An 18,375-nucleotide genomic window follows, 5' to 3' on the forward strand; every position below is an offset into this window, starting at 1 on the left:
CCGCCGACTCCGGCAGCCTGCGCCCCGAGACTGGATCTTATAATTTCATTGGATACAATAAGATATTCTGCCAAGATCTACCGCGCCGCGGCTATGAAACCTGAAAATAAACAACCTGGGTTATTAGTTTGGAAATCAGCGATGAGCGTATCAACTCGGCACAGAATCGAAATTTGGTTGAAATTTCACAACAAAAATGCGATTAGATTAATTTAGATTTATTTCTTCTCAAAGGTAAGTGTCAATGATGTTGCATACTACAGAAGCTTATTCTTACTACATTCTCTGCGCACAGTGTAACCACTTGATGTCATAGACAGGAGCAGGGACTCTTGTCTTCTACAGGAGTCCCTGCTCTTGCACATACTTTGTACGGGCAATGGTAAAGCAATCAGGTCCCTTTCAAAGAACAAATTGGGCAATCTATTTTCCGAAATTCCAATGAGGATCTGAGCTCTTCCAAAAGAATGAACATAAACAAATCAAGAGGACTTTGTTTTCTTTAATTATATCAGCAAATCGCCATTTCAAACGACACAGATCCCAAGGAAATTTAGTGAGGAAATTCCTCCCAGAATCTGGTTCTAGGTTCTAAGTTCAGGGTTAATTTTCCTGTGTTTCTCTTGGCATCATCTGTTGCTGTGATGATGCACGGGCCTATCAGCGGGCTCGGACCTAGAGCCTATTACATCTGCTCTCTGCATCCACGCCTATTCCAGGTTCACATAAATACGTTGCTAGTCTGCTCGGGCCTTTTTAGTGTTCATTTAATCTGCACTAGCTTTCACACTGCTCTTGGTTTGTTCTATTTAGTGTATTCTGACCTCGGCTTCTTATACATTTATTCTCTGCTTAGTGATTTGGTACCTTATGCTTCTATCTTGTTTTGACCTGGCTTGTTAGACTACCCTATTTCTGTTAGTTTGTTTGTCCCCTGTGTTTGGTATTTGTTCAGTGCCTGTCAACCCTATGTGTCCTGACCTGTTTCCCTGACCTCCACACGGTGTTGTTATGTGTTGTGTATTGTGTTATGCCCCTGCACTTTATTCCAGCGCAGAGACTGTCGTCCAATTGTGGTGGATTCTCTTTTTAGGACGGGTATGCACGTAGGCAGGAAAGGTGATTCAAGGTGAGAGCAGGGTTGCACTTTTTCCTGTCCCAACATGACATAGTAGTTCTTAGATTTGATGAATAGAAGTGGATGTTGGATAAAGGGCCTCCTCTGTGATGTTCATATTCCTTAAACAAGTTATCCAGGAATAGTAAAACAGAGCGGATGTTGTAAAAAAAAAAAAAAAAAAACACCACCCCAGTCCCCAGATTATGTGTGGTAATACAGCTCAGTTTTATTTAAGTTAAAGGGGTACTCCACCCCTAGACATCTTATCCCCTATCCAAAGGATAGGGGATAAGATGTCTAGGGGTGGATGACATCATGACTCCGCCCCCGTGTGTCGTCACGTCCCGCCCCCTCAATGCAAGTCTATGGGAGGGGGCGTGACGACCGTCACGCCCCCTCCCATAGACTTGCATTGAAGGGACGGGGTGTGACGTTACACGGGGGCGGAGTCGTGACATCACGAACTTCCGTTCCCGTGGTCGGGACCCAGACCCTCCAGCACTTCCGGAGCAGAAACATGTGGGTGCCGCATGCTATCATGTGGAGGTCCCCAGCGGCGGGACCCCCACGATCAGACATCTTATCCCATATCCTTTGGAATGGGGATAAGATGTCTAGGGGTGGAGTACCCCTTTATCGGGGCCAAGTTGTAGTACCACACACAACCTGAGGACAGGTGTGGTGCCCTTTTTGAAAGAAATCTGCTCTGTTTTTCTATTACTGGATAACCCCTTTAATACGGCATATTATTATTAATATTATAAGACAGTCCCTTATTTATTATTTATTTTTCAGCAAATCCCTTGCATAGCATTGTGCACTTTTCTCGCCTCGTTCTTGTGAACAGTCTGAACACTTACCAATCAAAACTTATCAAGCAAGTGCTACATATCTATTGAGGAGAAGGTTGTCAAGCATTCTGGGATTTATTTTTCTCTTATATAGTGCATAGTCCAAGATCTGTAATCACATGACCAAATTAGAGTAATAAAACATGGATGCAGCTGTGCTGGAATAAAACAAATGGTGCTGTAGGACTAGTGATGGGGAGTATCATATCTGGGTGCATCTTTTAAGTTTTTCTGCCACACTGACTCTCTAGTAGGCATGAATGTGTGCATATGTATGAGCGTATAAGAACAACAAACACGCTCTGCTGTGCTATGGCTGCAGTCTCTGGGTTTGCCGTAGTGGAGGGCACTAGCCAAGGGCACGAAATGCAAATTTTATCTTGGCACCACTCGAAGTTTCCTTCTCCCATTCATCATCCTAAAAATGTGTAATGCCAGTTCTATTTCTTCCTCAGCTGACTATCTGGCTTTACTGTGTAAATTGATGGTTAGAACATAATACCTTTGGCAAATCGGGGAATTGTAAGTAGCAATCTGCAGATGAACCCACAGACCCATGTGTCGTACGTTCGCTCATTGGAGGTCCAAGATGATGAAGAAGAACAAGAATTAATGTGTATCTCGCTGTGCAATCTTGGGAAACCTCTGGCACTCAAAATGTATAATCAGCATCTCAGCGTCTCATTACTCCTACATTAACAGGTATTCCATTTTCTTAGAAAGGGCAGATCAAAATGTCAGGCCAGTCTGGAACGAATCAATAATGAACGGAACCCATCATGTAATTGAATGCTCATATACTGCTCCTCCATGGACGATGCTTAAAGGGTACGTTATTTTACATCTAAATACTATATATATTATTCTCTTTCTAGACTCTTTTTATTCAGTCGTGTATACATCATAACTGGATACACAACACGAGTGGATCAGTGATGCTACTATACAGTGTTGTATGTGCTATCCGAACTGGGGGTATAGCTGAGGAAGGGGGCAAATGCCAGTGTTAGGAATGCCAGGGGGCGCCACTCTGTATTGTCCAGAATATTTAGACTTGTTTTATTTTTACATAGAATAAAGGAAAGCCTGGCTCTATGAGCAGGTTATAGTTTATAGTTCCCTTCATTGAATCAACAGCAGGGGTGTCGAACTCATTTTCACCTCAGCCTTATGGTTGCCTTCAGGGAGCACTTGTTATGCTAAGACTGTATAAATGTAAATACTCTATAAGCGTACGTTCACACGAGCGGATTTATGCAGCGGGTTTGGCTGTGGATCTGCTGGTGAAGGCCCGCTCTATGCTGTCTTTACATGTGCTTGCTCGTAGCGGCTGTACGCCGCTACGAGCAGACACACTGCGATGTGCGAGTCGCAGTATACTCGCACGTCGCGGGAGCTCTCTGCCTAGCTCAGAGCAGGGAGAGTGGCCGCGATGTGCGAGAAAGCTGCACTGTCTCTGCTCGTCGCGGTATATTGCCGCGACGAGCAGGCACATGTAAAGGCAGCAAAGAGCGGGCCTTCACCAGCGCATCCGCAACGTAAAATACGCTGTAAATCTGCTCGTGTGAACTTACCCTAACATATAGTAGCACTCAGTTGTTTTGTCCATAGCATACACACTTCCCACTCCCTACGGTACATTTTGTTTTCTTTCAGCACAGCTTCATCAATGTGCTTCTTCACTGTAACTGGGTCAAGTGTTCACATGTCTGCCTCTAACAAAGTTACTTGGTATATTGGCCGACATTTATCATTTGTCTTTAGACAGTTTTTTTGTGTCTAGAAAAGGCGCAAAAAAGGTGCAAACAGGGTTTATTTGCGCCTTTTTTGCGCCTTTTGGTTTACACATTTCTGCTGATTTTGAGTTGCAATCCACTGATTTTGGCAATACACATGATATGGAAGGGTTTTATGAACTGCGCCTTTTTTTGAAAAGCCGCACAAAAGGTGCAAAGCCACTGAAAAGTCTCTAAAACTACACCAGCCCAGACTTAGCTTAGCTTTGTGGTGTATGTGAAAAGAGAAATTTCAGAAAATTTGACCTGCGCAAAATGTATCAAATGCTCTGTGACCATTTAATAAATCTGGTGCTCCTACATATTACCAGCACACAAAAAAAGGGTGTAGAAAAATGCTTCATTTACACCTACAATGATAAATGTCGGCCATTGTGTATCATAAGATGTCAGTCCTGGGTCAACTGATTTCCTGTAAACTACAAGATGACATCATCATCTACCATATGCCCAGCCAGATCGGTATCTACAAGATCAGTATATATAGTAGATATACTTCTCTCCTGAGACACTTTGTGTTTCTTGCTAAGTTTTCAACATAACAAACAATTGTTCGGAGGAGAGACAGAAGATAAGATAATCCCATGGTATTTAGTATTGGAGTAAACATATATGCTTGGCCTGGTGTCCATATTTTTGGGGAAAAGAAAACTGTTGGCCAAAAGCTATGTAACTGGTATAGTTTTTTTTACAGGTAGTATAATGGTAGCTTCCTGCCCAGATTTAGAAGCAGGTATGCAACCATATAGCTCTGGTGCAAACTCAACATTGTCGTGTGTGCAAGTTCAGATGTCACCATTAAAGGGGTACTCCACCCCTAGACATCTTATCCCCTATCCAAAGGATAGGGGATAAGATGTCTGATCGCGGGGGTCCTGCCGCAATATAGCGTGCAGCACCCACTGTATCTGCTTCCGGAAGCTCTGGAGGTTCTGGCTCCCGACCACAAGGACGGAAGATCGTGATGTCACCACTCCGCCCCGTGTGACATCAGACCCCGCCCCCTCAGTGAAAGTCTATGGGAGGGGGCGTGACGGGCCAGAACCTCCAGAGCTTCCGGAAGCAGATACGGTGGGTGCTGCATGCTATATTGTGGGACCCCCACGATCGGGGATAAGATGTCTAGGGGTGGAGTACCCCTTTAATGATTTATAAAATATTACACAGTAGAAAAATCATGCATTCTTGGTAGAGTGTGCATGCTTACAAGGTAAGTAGGGTAGAAAACAAACATACTGTTGGCCAACAGTTATCAAAAATGTATCTTCAGCTCTACAAGTAGTCTAGTAGTAGTTACTAATCCGAGCTGGGAACAAATATGTAATCATACAGATGATGTAACATACAGATTATGAGAAGAAAGACAAGTATACTTGGCCAAAGGTGCCTGTTTATGGGTGAATCAAGGGAAAAACAGCCAATAGTCTAGTCTAGTGGTTGCCAGATCTGGAAGCTACTATGCAACCATGCAGCTCAGGTACAAACGGATTACAGACTATATCCTGCTGACAGACTACATCCTGATAACAAGCCTCTAGGCATTGCCTTTATGTTACATAGTAGGAAGAAGAAAAAAAAAAAGAGCTAGACATAAGGAATCGAGGAGGAGAAGAAGCAAGAAAATGCCTTCCTTTCCAATCTGCCGCGAAGAGCGTTCCGGAGAGCCTGACAGTGTGTACAGAATATTTTATGAATATCCCACCGTGCTCTCTGTTGTAGAGGAGCCATACATTAATTAGAGCATTCGGCAGACACTGCAATGTGTTACACGCATCCAAGTGAATCTTCATTTTTCACATGCAGTGCCACACTAATTAAAATCAGCTTTGCAATTAAATGTGGAAAATCGCGTTCTATTTCCAAGCACGGACCCAAGAAGAGAATGCATTTATTTTTAGAAATATTTTATTTTGATGCAAATGACTATCCCATTACGGTGAAACCTGCAGAAAGAAAAAAAAAATAAAGGAAATAGAAGGATTTCTCTTTTTCTCAAATTTTTTTTTTCTTCCACTCCGTATAATACATAGTCTTCTCGGTTGCAAGTTGCAATGCTTTACTATCTCTCTGCCAGTACCTGGCCTTGTTCCAATGCTTTAGTGAGTGCTATCTGTCAAGGCATGAATAATACAGCCCCAAGGCTGTCGGCTGAATCCAAATGAGGCATACATCAGGAAGAAAGCACTCGACTTTAGCTCCAGAACATGCTCCTGTGAAGACAGGCAATTATTCACCCACGGCTGCAGCCATGGCAATCAAACTGGTGGGTGAAAAGGTATGTGAAATGAAAAAAAAAGAGAGCAAAACAGAGAGGGAGAGGAGTGCGGCACAACAACCAGATAAAATTCAATAATTTTCTAATGAAGGATGTGAAATCACTTATTTGCATATTTCTTATATATTCCGTTTTTTAACTCGCAGCCCGGGCTATGATGAGGTGCATGCGAATTGAAGGGTCTGATAAGAGATTGATGTTTCACACGTATGGCGTACTTGAATGCACTAGACGGGGGAAGAAGATTCCACTGTGTGAAGGTATATCTCCGTCCACCTTATTCCTTAATAAGCACTGCTGACCTAAGAACTGACGTGCAGCCGCCGGTGCGCTCTACTGACACGAAATACCGGAGTATTATTTATTGATACGTGCAATTTTGTCACTTCTTAAGTAAAGATGTAACAGTAATAGCGTGTGCGGTAGGAAGGTCTTGTATATAGGTCAGCGTTGAGTGTGAGGCTAAGACAACCTACTGCTGATGGATCTTAATATAGCTTAGTTTGCATTTCAAATGTGTTTTTTTGCAAGAAGACCAAGGACAACTCAAGCCATACAACAATATTCCACATATATATAGATTAACAATAATATCTACTGTTTTTACAGCAGCTTATTGACAGTTTGGTGTATTAAAATGCAATGATGATACTGAGATCTATTACAGAGAGTTTTCATTTTACACGTTGTAATGTTGGGATGGGTAATGTCTGGCTCGTGATTTGGTCTAGACCTACCAAGTTAGTTATGTTAAGCTGCATTCACACTATGTTTGGGGCATGTGGCAGCATGAGAATTTAAAAACTGGTTGCAGCCATATACCCTGGTGGACCTGTGCCTTACCCCATTCATTTCAATAAACTGGACAAAGTCAGCCAGTGACTCTAGTCGGCTAATTTTTTGACCCTATCTGGTTTTTTGATGGACTGAAAACAGACAATGCCAGTCTTAAAACCCTTGCTGCTTTCAGCAATGACCCGAAGTGAATGGGCTTCCATATCCCCTATGCAGTCTTACGTTATCTGTACTGCATTAGTTGGAGTGATATCGCTCTAATTGTAATAAGGATTCAGCAATGCATTCTGGGAAAGCCGCAGTGCAGCAAAGTAAGCAAGGAGCATATGACTATCTTGTTAACTTATATTTTTGGGGAATTTTTGGTTAAAAGAAAAGTAACATAGTAACATAGTTCATGAGGTTGAAAAAAGACTATAGTCCATCAAGTTCAACCTATATCCCTACTGAGTCCCTACTGAGTTGAAGAACTTAGGAAGAACAAAAATACCACAACGCAGAACAGCCAATAACACAACTAAGATACATATATTACAAAGAATAAGAGCTAGGGTTTGTAATGTTCAAAAAACGTAAAAAATAGTTGAGTACCCAGCGTTGTCTGATTGCCACCTAGCTTTGCTAGTCTTCTGAAAGCTTATCAGTGATAGGCTGCTCGTCCTTCCGGCACTCCTCTCCCGTGCCCTGCCCCCGCATTAATGTCTTCTGTATCCCCTAAATTTTCTCTCAGCTCGAAATAAATCTTCTCTCCCCTATCCACCTCTTCCCTCTCCCTGCCCCTGACCTTACTAATATCTGCACCTTCCTGCCAGACAGTTAAATCATACTTTACTATGACATTGGTCCAGTGGCATGATGTTTAAAACTCCCAGGCAAGCTCTGCAGCCCTAGAATAAGGTCATCATAAGATCTACTGTCACGATGCCGGCTGGCAGGTAGTGGACCCTCTGTGCCAGAGAGGGATTGGCGTGGACCGTGCTAGTGGACCGGTTCTAAGCCACTACTGGTTTTCACCAGAGCCCGCCGCAAAGCGGGATGGTCTTGCTGCGGCGGTAGTGACCAGGTCGTATCCACTAGCAACGGCTCACCTCTCTGGCTGCTGAAGATAGGCGCGGTACAAGGGAGTAGGCAGAAGCAAGGTCGGACGTAGCAGAAGGTCGGGGCAGGCAGCAAGGATCGTAGTCAGGGGCAACGGCAGAAGGTCTGGAAACACAGGCAAGGAACACACAAGGAACGCTTTCACTGGCACTAAGGCAACAAGATCCGGCAAGGGAGTGCAAGGGAAGTGAGGTAATATAGGGAAGTGCACAGGTGAAAACCCTAATTGGAACCACTGCGCCAATCAGCGGCGCAGTGGCCCTTTAAATCGCAGAGACCCGGCGCGCGCGCGCCCTAGGGAGCGGGGCCGCGCGCGCCGGGACAGAACAGACGGGGAGCGAGTCAGGTAGGGGAGCCGGGGTGCGCATCGCGAGCGGGCGCTACCCGCATCGCGAATCGCATCCCGGCTGGCAGCGGGATCGCAGCGCCCCGGGTCAGAGGACGTGACCGGAGCGCTGCAGCGGAGGGAGTGAAGCGAGCGCTCCGGGGAGGAGCGGGGACCCGGAGCGCTCGGCGTAACAGTACCCCCCCCCTTGGGTCTCCCCCTCTTCTTGGAGCCTGAGAACCTGAGGAGCAGATTTTTGTCAAGGATGTTGTCCTCAGGTTCCCAGGATCTCTCTTCAGGACCACAACCCTCCCAGTCTACTAAAAAAAAATTTTTCCCTCTGACCTTTTTGGCAGCCAAAATTTCCTTGACCGAGAAGACGTCCGAGGAGCCGGAAACAGGAGTGGGAGGAACAGATTTGGGAGAAAAACGGTTGAGGATGAGTGGTTTGAGAAGAGAGACGTGAAAGGCATTAGGGATACGAAGAGAAGGAGGAAGAAGAAGTTTATAAGAGACAGGATTAATTTGACACAAAATTTTGAAAGGACCAAGATAGCGTGGTCCCAACTTGTAGCTAGGGACACGGAAGCGGACATATTTAGCGGAGAGCCATACCTTGTCTCCAGGGGAAAAAACGGGGGGAGCTCTTCTTTTCTTATCCGCGAACCTCTTCATGCGTGAAGAAGCCTGTAAGAGAGAATTTTGGGTTTCTCTCCATATAATGGAAAGGTCACGAGAAATTTCATCCACAGCGGGCAGACCAGAGGGCAAGGGGGTAGGGAGGGGGGGAAGAGGGTGACGGCCGTACACCACGAAAAATGGGGATTTGGAGGAAGATTCAGAGACCCTGAAGTTATACGAGAATTCGGCCCATGGAAGGAGATCTGCCCAGTCATCCTGGCGGGAGGAAACAAAATGTCGCAAATAATCACCCAGGATCTGGTTAATTCTTTCTACTTGTCCATTGGACTGGGGATGATATGCAGAGGAAAAATTTAATTTAATCTTGAGTTGTTTACAGAGAGCCCTCCAGAATTTAGACACGAATTGGACCCCTCTATCCGAGACAATCTGCGTAGGCAACCCGTGAAGACGAAAAATGTGTACAAAAAATTGTTTAGCCAACTGAGGCGCAGAAGGAAGACCAGGAAGAGGGATGAAATGTGCCATTTTGGAGAATCGATCAACGACCACCCAAATAACGGTGTTGCCACGGGAAGGGGGTAAATCAGTAATAAAATCCATACCAATCAGAGACCAAGGCTGTTCGGGGACAGGCAGAGGATGAAGAAAACCAGCGGGCTTCTGGCGAGGAGTCTTATCCCGGGCACAGATAGTGCAGGCTCGCACAAAGTCCCCAACATCCGTCTCCAGAGTCGGCCACCAATAGAAGCGGGAGATGAGTTGCACAGATTTCTTGATGCCCGCATGACCTGCGAGATGGGAGGAGTGACCCCATTTGAGGATTCCGAGGCGTTGGCGTGGAGAAACAAAGGTCTTTCCTGGAGGAGTCTGCCTGATGGAGGCAGGAGAAGTGGAGATCAGGCAGTCAGGTGGAATGATGTGTTGCGGAGGGAGATCAACTTCTGAGGCATCCGAGGAACAAGAGAGAGCATCGGCCCTAATGTTCTTATCGGCAGGACGAAAGTGAATCTCAAAATTAAATCGGGCAAAGAACAGAGACCACCGGGCCTGGCGAGGATTCAGCCGTTGGGCCGACTGGAGGTAGGAGAGGTTCTTGTGGTCGGTGTAGATAATAACAGGAAATCTTGATCCCTCCAGCAGATGCCTCCATTCCTCAAGTGCTAATTTAATGGCTAGAAGCTCTCGATCCCCGATGGAGTAGTTCCTCTCCGCTGGAGAGAAGGTCCTAGAGAAAAAACCACAAGTGACAGCATGCCCGGAAGAATTTTTTTGTAGAAGAACAGCTCCAGCTCCCACTGAGGAGGCATCAACCTCCAATAGGAAGGGTTTGGAAGGGTCAGGTCTGGAGAGCACGGGAGCCGAAGAAAAGGCAGACTTGAGTCGTTTAAAGGAGTCTTCTGCTTGAGGAGGCCAGGACTTGGGATCAGCATTTTTTTTGGTTAAAGCCACGATAGGAGCCACAATGGTAGAAAAATGTGGAATAAATTGCCTGTAATAATTGGCGAACCCCAAAAAGCGTTGGATAGCACGGAGTCCGGAGGGGCGTGGCCAATCTAAGACGGCAGAGAGTTTGTCTGGATCCATCTGTAGTCCCTGGCCAGAGACCAAATATCCTAGAAAAGGAAGAGATTGGCATTCAAACAGACATTTCTCAATTTTGGCATAGAGTTGGTTGTCACGAAGTCTCTGAAGAACCATACGGACATGCTGGCGGTGTTCTTCTAGATTGGCAGAAAAAATTAGGATATCGTCCAGATATACAACAACACAGGAGTATAACAGATCACGAAAAATTTCATTGACAAAGTCTTGGAAGACGGCAGGGGCATTGCACAGTCCAAAGGGCATGACCAGATACTCAAAGTGTCCATCTCTGGTGTTAAATGCCGTTTTCCACTCGTCCCCCTCTCTGATGCGGATGAGGTTATAGGCGCCTCTTAAGTCCAATTTAGTGAAGATGTGGGCACCTTGGAGGCGATCAAAGAGTTCAGAGATGAGGGGTAAGGGGTAGCGGTTCTTAACCGTGATTTTATTAAGACCGCGGTAGTCAATGCAAGGACGTAGGGAGCCATCTTTTTTGGACACAAAGAAAAATCCGGCTCCGGCAGGAGAGGAGGATTTACGGATAAAGCCCTTTTTTAGATTCTCCTGGACGTATTCGGACATGGCAAGAGTCTCTGGGGCAGAGAGAGGATAAATTCTGCCCCGGGGTGGAGTAGTACCCGGGAGGAGGTCGATAGGGCAATCATAAGGCCTGTGAGGAGGTAGAGTCTCAGCTTGTTTTTTGCAGAAAACATCCGCGAAGTCCATATAGGCCTTAGGGAGACCGGTTACTGGAGGAACCACAGAGTTACGGCAAGGGTTACTGGGAACCGGTTTTAGACAGTTCTTGGAACAAGAGGACCCCCAACTCTTGATCTCCCCAGTGGACCAATCCAGGGTTGGGGAATAAAGTTGAAGCCAGGGAAGTCCAAGGAGAATCTCCGAGGTGCAATTGGGGAGGACCAAAAGTTCAATCCTCTCATGATGAGATCCGATGCTCATAAGAAGGGGCTCCGTGCGGAAACGTATGGTACAGTCCAATCTTTCATTATTTACACAATTGATGTAGAGGGGTCTGGCGAGACTGGTCACTGGGATGTTGAACCTGTTGACGAGAGAGGCCAAAATAAAATTTCCTGCAGATCCAGAGTCCAAGAAGGCCACTGTAGAGAAGGAGAAGGCAGAGGCAGACATCCGCACAGGCACAGTAAGACGTGGAGAAGCAGAGTAGACATCAAGGACTGTCTCACCTTTGTGCGGAGTCAGCGTACGTCTTTCCAGGCGGGGAGGACGGATAGGACAATCCCTCAGGAAGTGTTCGGTACTAGCACAGTACAGGCAGAGGTTCTCCATACGGCGTCGTGTCCTCTCTTGAGGTGTCAGGCGAGACCGGTCGACCTGCATAGCCTCCACGGCGGGAGGCACATGAACAGATTGCAGGGGACCAGAGGAGAGAGGAGCCGAGGAGACGAAACGCCTCGTGCGAACAGAGTCCATATCTTGGCGGAGTTCCTGACGCCTTTCAGAAAAACGCATGTCAATGCGAGTGGCTAGGTGAATAAGTTCATGTAGATTAGCAGGAATTTCTCGTGCGGCCAGAACATCTTTAATGTTGCTGGATAGGCCTTTTTTGAAGGTCGCGCAGAGGGCCTCATTATTCCAGGACAATTCAGAAGCAAGTGTACGGAATTGTACGGCATACTCGCCAACGGAAGAATTACCCTGGACCAGGTTCAACAGGGCAGTCTCAGCAGAAGAGGCTCGGGCAGGTTCCTCAAAGACACTTCGGATTTCCGAGAAGAAGGAGTGTACAGAGGCAGTGACGGGGTCATTGCGGTCCCAGAGCGGTGTGGCCCATGACAGGGCTTTTCCGGACAGAAGACTGACTACGAAAGCCACCTTAGACCTTTCAGTGGGAAACAGGTCCGACATCATCTCCAGATGCAGGGAACATTGGGAAAGAAAGCCACGGCAAAACTTAGAGTCCCCATCAAATTTATCCGGCAAGGATAAGCGTATCCCAGGAGCGGCCACTCGCTGCGGAGGAGGTGCAGGAGCTGGCGGAGGAGATGACTGCTGAAGCTGTGGTAGCAACTGTTGTAGCATAACGGTCAGTTGAGACAGCTGTTGGCCTTGTTGCGCAATCTGTTGTGACTGCTGGGCGACCACCGTGGTGAGGTCAGCGACAACTGGCAGAGGAACTTCAGCGGGATCCATGGCCGGATCTACTGTCACGATGCCGGCTGGCAGGTAGTGGACCCTCTGTGCCAGAGAGGGATTGGCGTGGACCGTGCTAGTGGACCGGTTCTAAGCCACTACTGGTTTTCACCAGAGCCCGCCGCAAAGCGGGATGGTCTTGCTGCGGCGGTAGTGACCAGGTCGTATCCACTAGCAACGGCTCACCTCTCTGGCTGCTGAAGATAGGCGCAGTACAAGGGAGTAGGCAGAAGCAAGGTCGGACGTAGCAGAAGGTCGGGGCAGGCAGCAAGGATCGTAGTCAGGGGCAACGGCAGAAGGTCTGGAAACACAGGCAAGGAACACACAAGGAACGCTTTCACTGGCACTAAGGCAACAAGATCCGGCAAGGGAGTGCAAGGGAAGTGAGGTAATATAGGGAAGTGCACAGGTGAAAACCCTAATTGGAACCACTGCGCCAATCAGCGGCGCAGTGGCCCTTTAAATCGCAGAGACCCGGCGCGCGCGCGCCCTAGGGAGCGGGGCCGCGCGCGCCGGGACAGAACAGACGGGGAGCGAGTCAGGTAGGGGAGCCGGGGTGCGCATCGCGAGCGGGCGCTACCCGCATCGCGAATCGCATCCCGGCTGGCAGCGGGATCGCAGCGCCCCGGGTCAGAGGACGTGACCGGAGCGCTGCAGCGGAGGGAGTGAAGCGAGCGCTCCGGGGAGGAGCGGGGACCCGGAGCGCTCGGCGTAACATCTACCATAGACTTGCTGTCCTGGAACCTACATACATACATATGTTGAGTTTTATATGTGTAGATCAGCATTCTTAATATTTACTTATATATTTAGTTTTTTGTTTGTTTGTTTTTTACCATGTAGAGTATTAAAAAAGTAAACAGATCAGACATTTCCCCATGATAGGTCCTCTACAAACGGCGACAACAAAGAAAAGAAAAATAGATACAGTGTCGAATTTTGAAAGAGAAATGGACAAATTAATGTTTTGTTGATGTCAAAGACAAATCTGCTGGCCTAGTTAGTGACCATGTGTTACAGGTAATGAAAAAAGACAATCTGGTACATCAATGATGTTCATTATATGCTAAATTCAATGAAAAGGGAGGCCAAATGTGTCTGGATAAAATTAATGATATGCCACTTTGACTAGGCCTCATTGTGACGAAGATGACATTGTTTAGGGTTGTTGAAGTTGATCATTGTGCACGGCCTTTGACCTTGGAAGATTAAACATTTCCTACTCCTGTTTTAAAGAAAAGTTCTTGGGTGTATTCACATGAAATAACTTTTCAAAAGCATTTCGACACATTTTCCACATTCATATACCCATAACACATTAGGGTCAATACATTTTGTTTATGTTTTAGCAGTATTAATCACACCCTTTTCAAAGCTCACTTGTGTTGCTTTAAAAATATGTGAGATTTTTTTTATAGACATGAATGGAGGGGGCGTGGCTTTATGTCACGAACAAGGAAGCCCCAGGCTTGTGTGCTCATAAACGCTGCAAGGCTCATTGATTGCTGAGTCCCCCTGCAATCTCCAGGCAGGCCCTGTGACATTTAGATAGGGGATTACATGTCTAGTGGCAGAGTACCCCTTTAATGCAACATCATGCTCATCTTTCAAAAATTAAGTGCATCATACAAACTGTTGCTCTTTTTGATGTGAACTCCTTTAAAAATGTTGTGTGATTGTTTTGCGCCAAAACTCATACCGGCATAGGTAATGCGTGTAACATTTTGGTCAAAGTGTCTTTTTTTCCATCATATTTGTATCCTGCATGGAAAGGTGACATTTGCCAATCCACATCCAAAACTGTGGCTAAATCTGTGGTAAATGAGTGTGAAATACAAGGGTACAACTACACTATTGGTACATGTCCTCATTATCTCACACTTGAACTACTGTAACATTCTCCTCTGTGGTCTTCCATTAAACATACTTGCTCACCTCCAATCAATCCTCAACTCTGATGCCTGACTAATCCACCTCTGCGCTTACTTCTCCTCTACCTCTTCCCTCTGCCAATTCCTTCACTGGGTAACTCTTACCAAATTTAAATTACTTTAAACTATTCACCACAACATACGAGGCCTGTCTCCCCCCCCCTCATACATCTATGACCTGATCTCCCCATATCGCCCCTCACAAAATCTCTGATTCTCTCAAGACCTCTGCCTATGCTCTCCCCTTGCCCTCGCCTCACACAACCATCTCCAAGACTTCTCCTGAGGTTCCCCATACACTAGAACCCTCTACCCTGACTCATCCGGCTCTAAATCACCATCAAGTCATTCAAGAGCAACCTGATGACCCATCTCTACAAGCAAGCCTAGGACCTTCAATAACCCTGCGGTCACTGCACTATGAATGGCTGCTTTACCACCTGCTCACAGAAGATCAGTGGTCCCCGTCACCTACTGTTTCCTTCCCCTCTCCTTGTAGATTGTAAGCCCTTGTGAGCAGTGTCCTCTCTCCCTCTATATCGGTCTGCAATCTAGTCTGCCATCTCCATTGTATGTCAGTGTTATGTACTTAACCTTTATCAGATGTAAAGTGCCCTACAACCAAGGGCGCTATTTAAATAAATAAATAATAATAATAATACTTTGGATTTCCGTTGTGTACTTTGTATTTGTTTTGATTAGAAAATTGCGCTGCAGGAACTTTAACATCACTGATTATATCACCTACACTAGTGAAGCAAACTCAGGAAATGACAGGTTACATAACATTTGTTACCAACACTATGGGCTCATTCACACTACCATATAAAATATAGATTAAATATGGATTCAAGTATTTATCCCTTTTCTGACAGATTTTTTTTGTTCTTAACAAAAATATTGATATTTTTGAAATATAAATGTAAAAAAAACAGAAGAAATACAGAAAACATTAGAAGATGAAACAAGTGTTGTTAAATTTAGCCTAATTACTTTTATGGGCTAAACATGGTACCAATATGGATCCATTGGAACATGTTGTATATTAAAAGAAAACACCATGGCCCAGATTTACTATTGTTGTTATTTTTTCCCCTATTTGGATTTTATCCCACTGTGTTTTTCCACCAGATTTGGTAATTTGGTGCATGTCTCAGGAAACTTGTCTCACACAGATAAAAAGCACTTTGCACTTCAACTGGGTTAAAAAAAAAAAATAGGTTGAAAAAAACTACGTACCTAGATATCTACCTACCTGGCTAACTGCCTACCTGGCTACCTACCTAGCTAGCTAACAAGCTACCTGGCTACCTACCTGGCTACCTACCTAGCTTGCTAACGACTTACTTAGCTAGCTGCCTACCTTTGGGCTGCCTACTAACTAACTAACAATCTACCTATCTAGCTACCCACCTACCTGACTGACTACCCAGCTAGCTAACATCCTTCCTACCTGGCTACCTAGCCACCTACCTGTTTACCTACCTGACTACCTATCTAGCTAACAACTTTTCTACCTACCTACCTGGCTACCTAACTAGCTTGCCAACAACCTACCTAGTTAGATACCTACCTACGAGGCTGCCTACCTAGTTAACAATCTACCTATCTAGCTACCTACCTAGCTAACTGACTACCTAGCTAGCTAACATCCTTTCTACCTAGCCACCTACCTGTTTACCTACCTGAGAACATATTTAGCTACCTACCTTGCTACCTACATATGTGACTATTTACCTAGTAAGCTACCTACCTGGCTATCTAGCTACCTACCTGGCTAGCTGGCAACCTAGCTACCTATCTAGCTAGCTAGCAACCTAGCTACCTACCTACCAAACTGGCTATATACCTACCAAAGGCTTTACCTAATGGGGGTGGGGCAATCTACCTACCTACCTAAAGATGGATGTACCTATTGGGGAGAGATACCCACCAGAGGACATACCTGCCTAATAAGGAAACTATCTAACTACTGAGGGACATACCTAATCAGATAACTACCTGCCTACTGTGGGGGGATATACCTACTTAATGGATGACCTACTAACCTACTCACTTTTACTGTGCAGGACACCAAAGAGGGCATTATTACCATTTGGAGGCCTAAAGGTGGGGAGAATGTGTAGAGGTGGGGAGGGCACGAAGAATGTGGAGTCTAACATAGTTGTCTTGCAGTGAGCAGGTCAGAGAAGAAAAGGAAAGAAGATGACAGCAATCAGAAAAGACATCACCTGTGAGCCACTAGATGTAAGCGTCAATACTTATATGGTATACAGATCCAGCTGGTATTTACCTCTATATAGTCCTGTATATAATTACTCATATGGTATACAGATCCTGTGTACAGATGGTATCAATCTCTATTTGGCTCTGTATTTGTATAGTATACACTTGTATGGTATACAGATCATGTGTAGAGCTGGTATCTACCAGAATATGTCCTGTATATAATCAGTTATATGGTATGCAGATTCCTTTATATAATATATGAGGATAAGGAGCATAACAAAGAGTTTAAGGTGTTGACTTACCCTCCAGAAATCCAAGAACTCAATCCTTGGTGCCAGATACCACATGGCACCTTCACAGGATTTGCAGAGTCCAGGCCTTCATAGATTAAAGCCGTTTTGGTGGTAAAAGAAGGTACTACACAATATTCAGCAGGGGCAGGACTCAAATCTGCAGGAACGCATTGGGAACAGAGTTTCTGCACTTTTTCCATAGCAGGAACACTGTTCCAATTAGCAGGAGTCCTGCTGGACAGGGCCGGATCATCATTGGCGCTGATGGAGCACCTGCTCCGGGCCCCGTGCCCGCAGGGGGGCCCCGTCACATTCGGGACATCCCTGTGTCCCTCATGGGCGTAGGAACCGGGGGGGGGGGGCAGATCCCCCGCAGAAATTCATGTGGGGGGACCGATGGTAACAGTATCCCCCCCTGCCGGACTTCATCTGGTTGCCTGTCTGCAGACGTGATCATATGGCCCTGACGCTGCAAGAACATCAGCCCCTCTGCCACTTTAAGAGAAGAGACTGTTGGGACTGGGACCGTGCCATGCCCAGGCACATCTAGTATGTCCCTGCCAGGCCCCCGGAGCGCAGGGGAGAAAGCACTTCAGCTTTACAATGTGATCCTTTCTGACTTTTTAGGACAAGTGCGTCCTCCACAGTGTGTTCAGCAGGTAAGCCTCCAGTGCCTTTGCACAAACTCCTCCCTCCATATTGTAGAGCAGATGGCTGGATAACAGTAATGGCCAACTGTAAAAATAAAAACACAACTATTAACACAGACCTTGCCCTGGCCCGGCTCATACTACATGCCCTAGTAGTATCTACTACTGTCTCTTATGTGCAGGGCCATCTCTAGGTCGGTCTATCCCCCTGCCTGCCCTTGGCAATCTCTGACCACTCTGTATACCTCCTAATGTGGGGGAACTATACTGCACCCCTAATGTTGGTGAACTGTACTGCACCCCTAATGTGCAGGGAACTGTACTGCACCCCTAATGTGCGGGGGACTGTACTGCATCCCTAATGTGGGGGAACTGTACTGCACCCCTAATGTGTGGGGAACTGTACTGCACCCCTAATGTGGGGGAACTGTACTGCCCTGCTAATTTGCAGGGAACTGTACTGAACCCCTAATGTGCAGGAACTCTACTGCACCCCTAATGTTCCAGGGAACTGTACTGCACCCCTAATGTGTGGGGAACTGTACTGCACCACTAATGTGCGGGGAACTGTACTGCACCCCTGATGTGCGGGGAACTGTTCTGAACCC

General features: G+C 46.2%; 1 protein-coding gene and 1 long non-coding RNA gene across 12 annotated transcripts in view; one reads left to right on the forward strand and one right to left on the reverse strand.

Annotated features, from left to right (window-relative positions):
• Positions 1-18,375, reverse strand: part of MYT1L (myelin transcription factor 1 like) — a 580,462-nt gene that overhangs the window by 187,865 nt on the left and 374,222 nt on the right. The gene's annotated exons all lie outside the window — the stretch shown is intronic.
• LOC130361293 (uncharacterized) lies at positions 2,484-15,346 on the forward strand. The gene is made up of 3 exons (XR_008890949.1): positions 2,484-2,799; positions 6,189-6,302; positions 13,550-15,346. It is a non-coding gene; the product is annotated as an uncharacterized LOC130361293 (long non-coding RNA).

Source organism: Hyla sarda, chromosome 3 (genome assembly GCF_029499605.1).
Source record: "Hyla sarda isolate aHylSar1 chromosome 3, aHylSar1.hap1, whole genome shotgun sequence".
NCBI lineage: Eukaryota > Metazoa > Chordata > Amphibia > Anura > Hylidae > Hyla > Hyla sarda.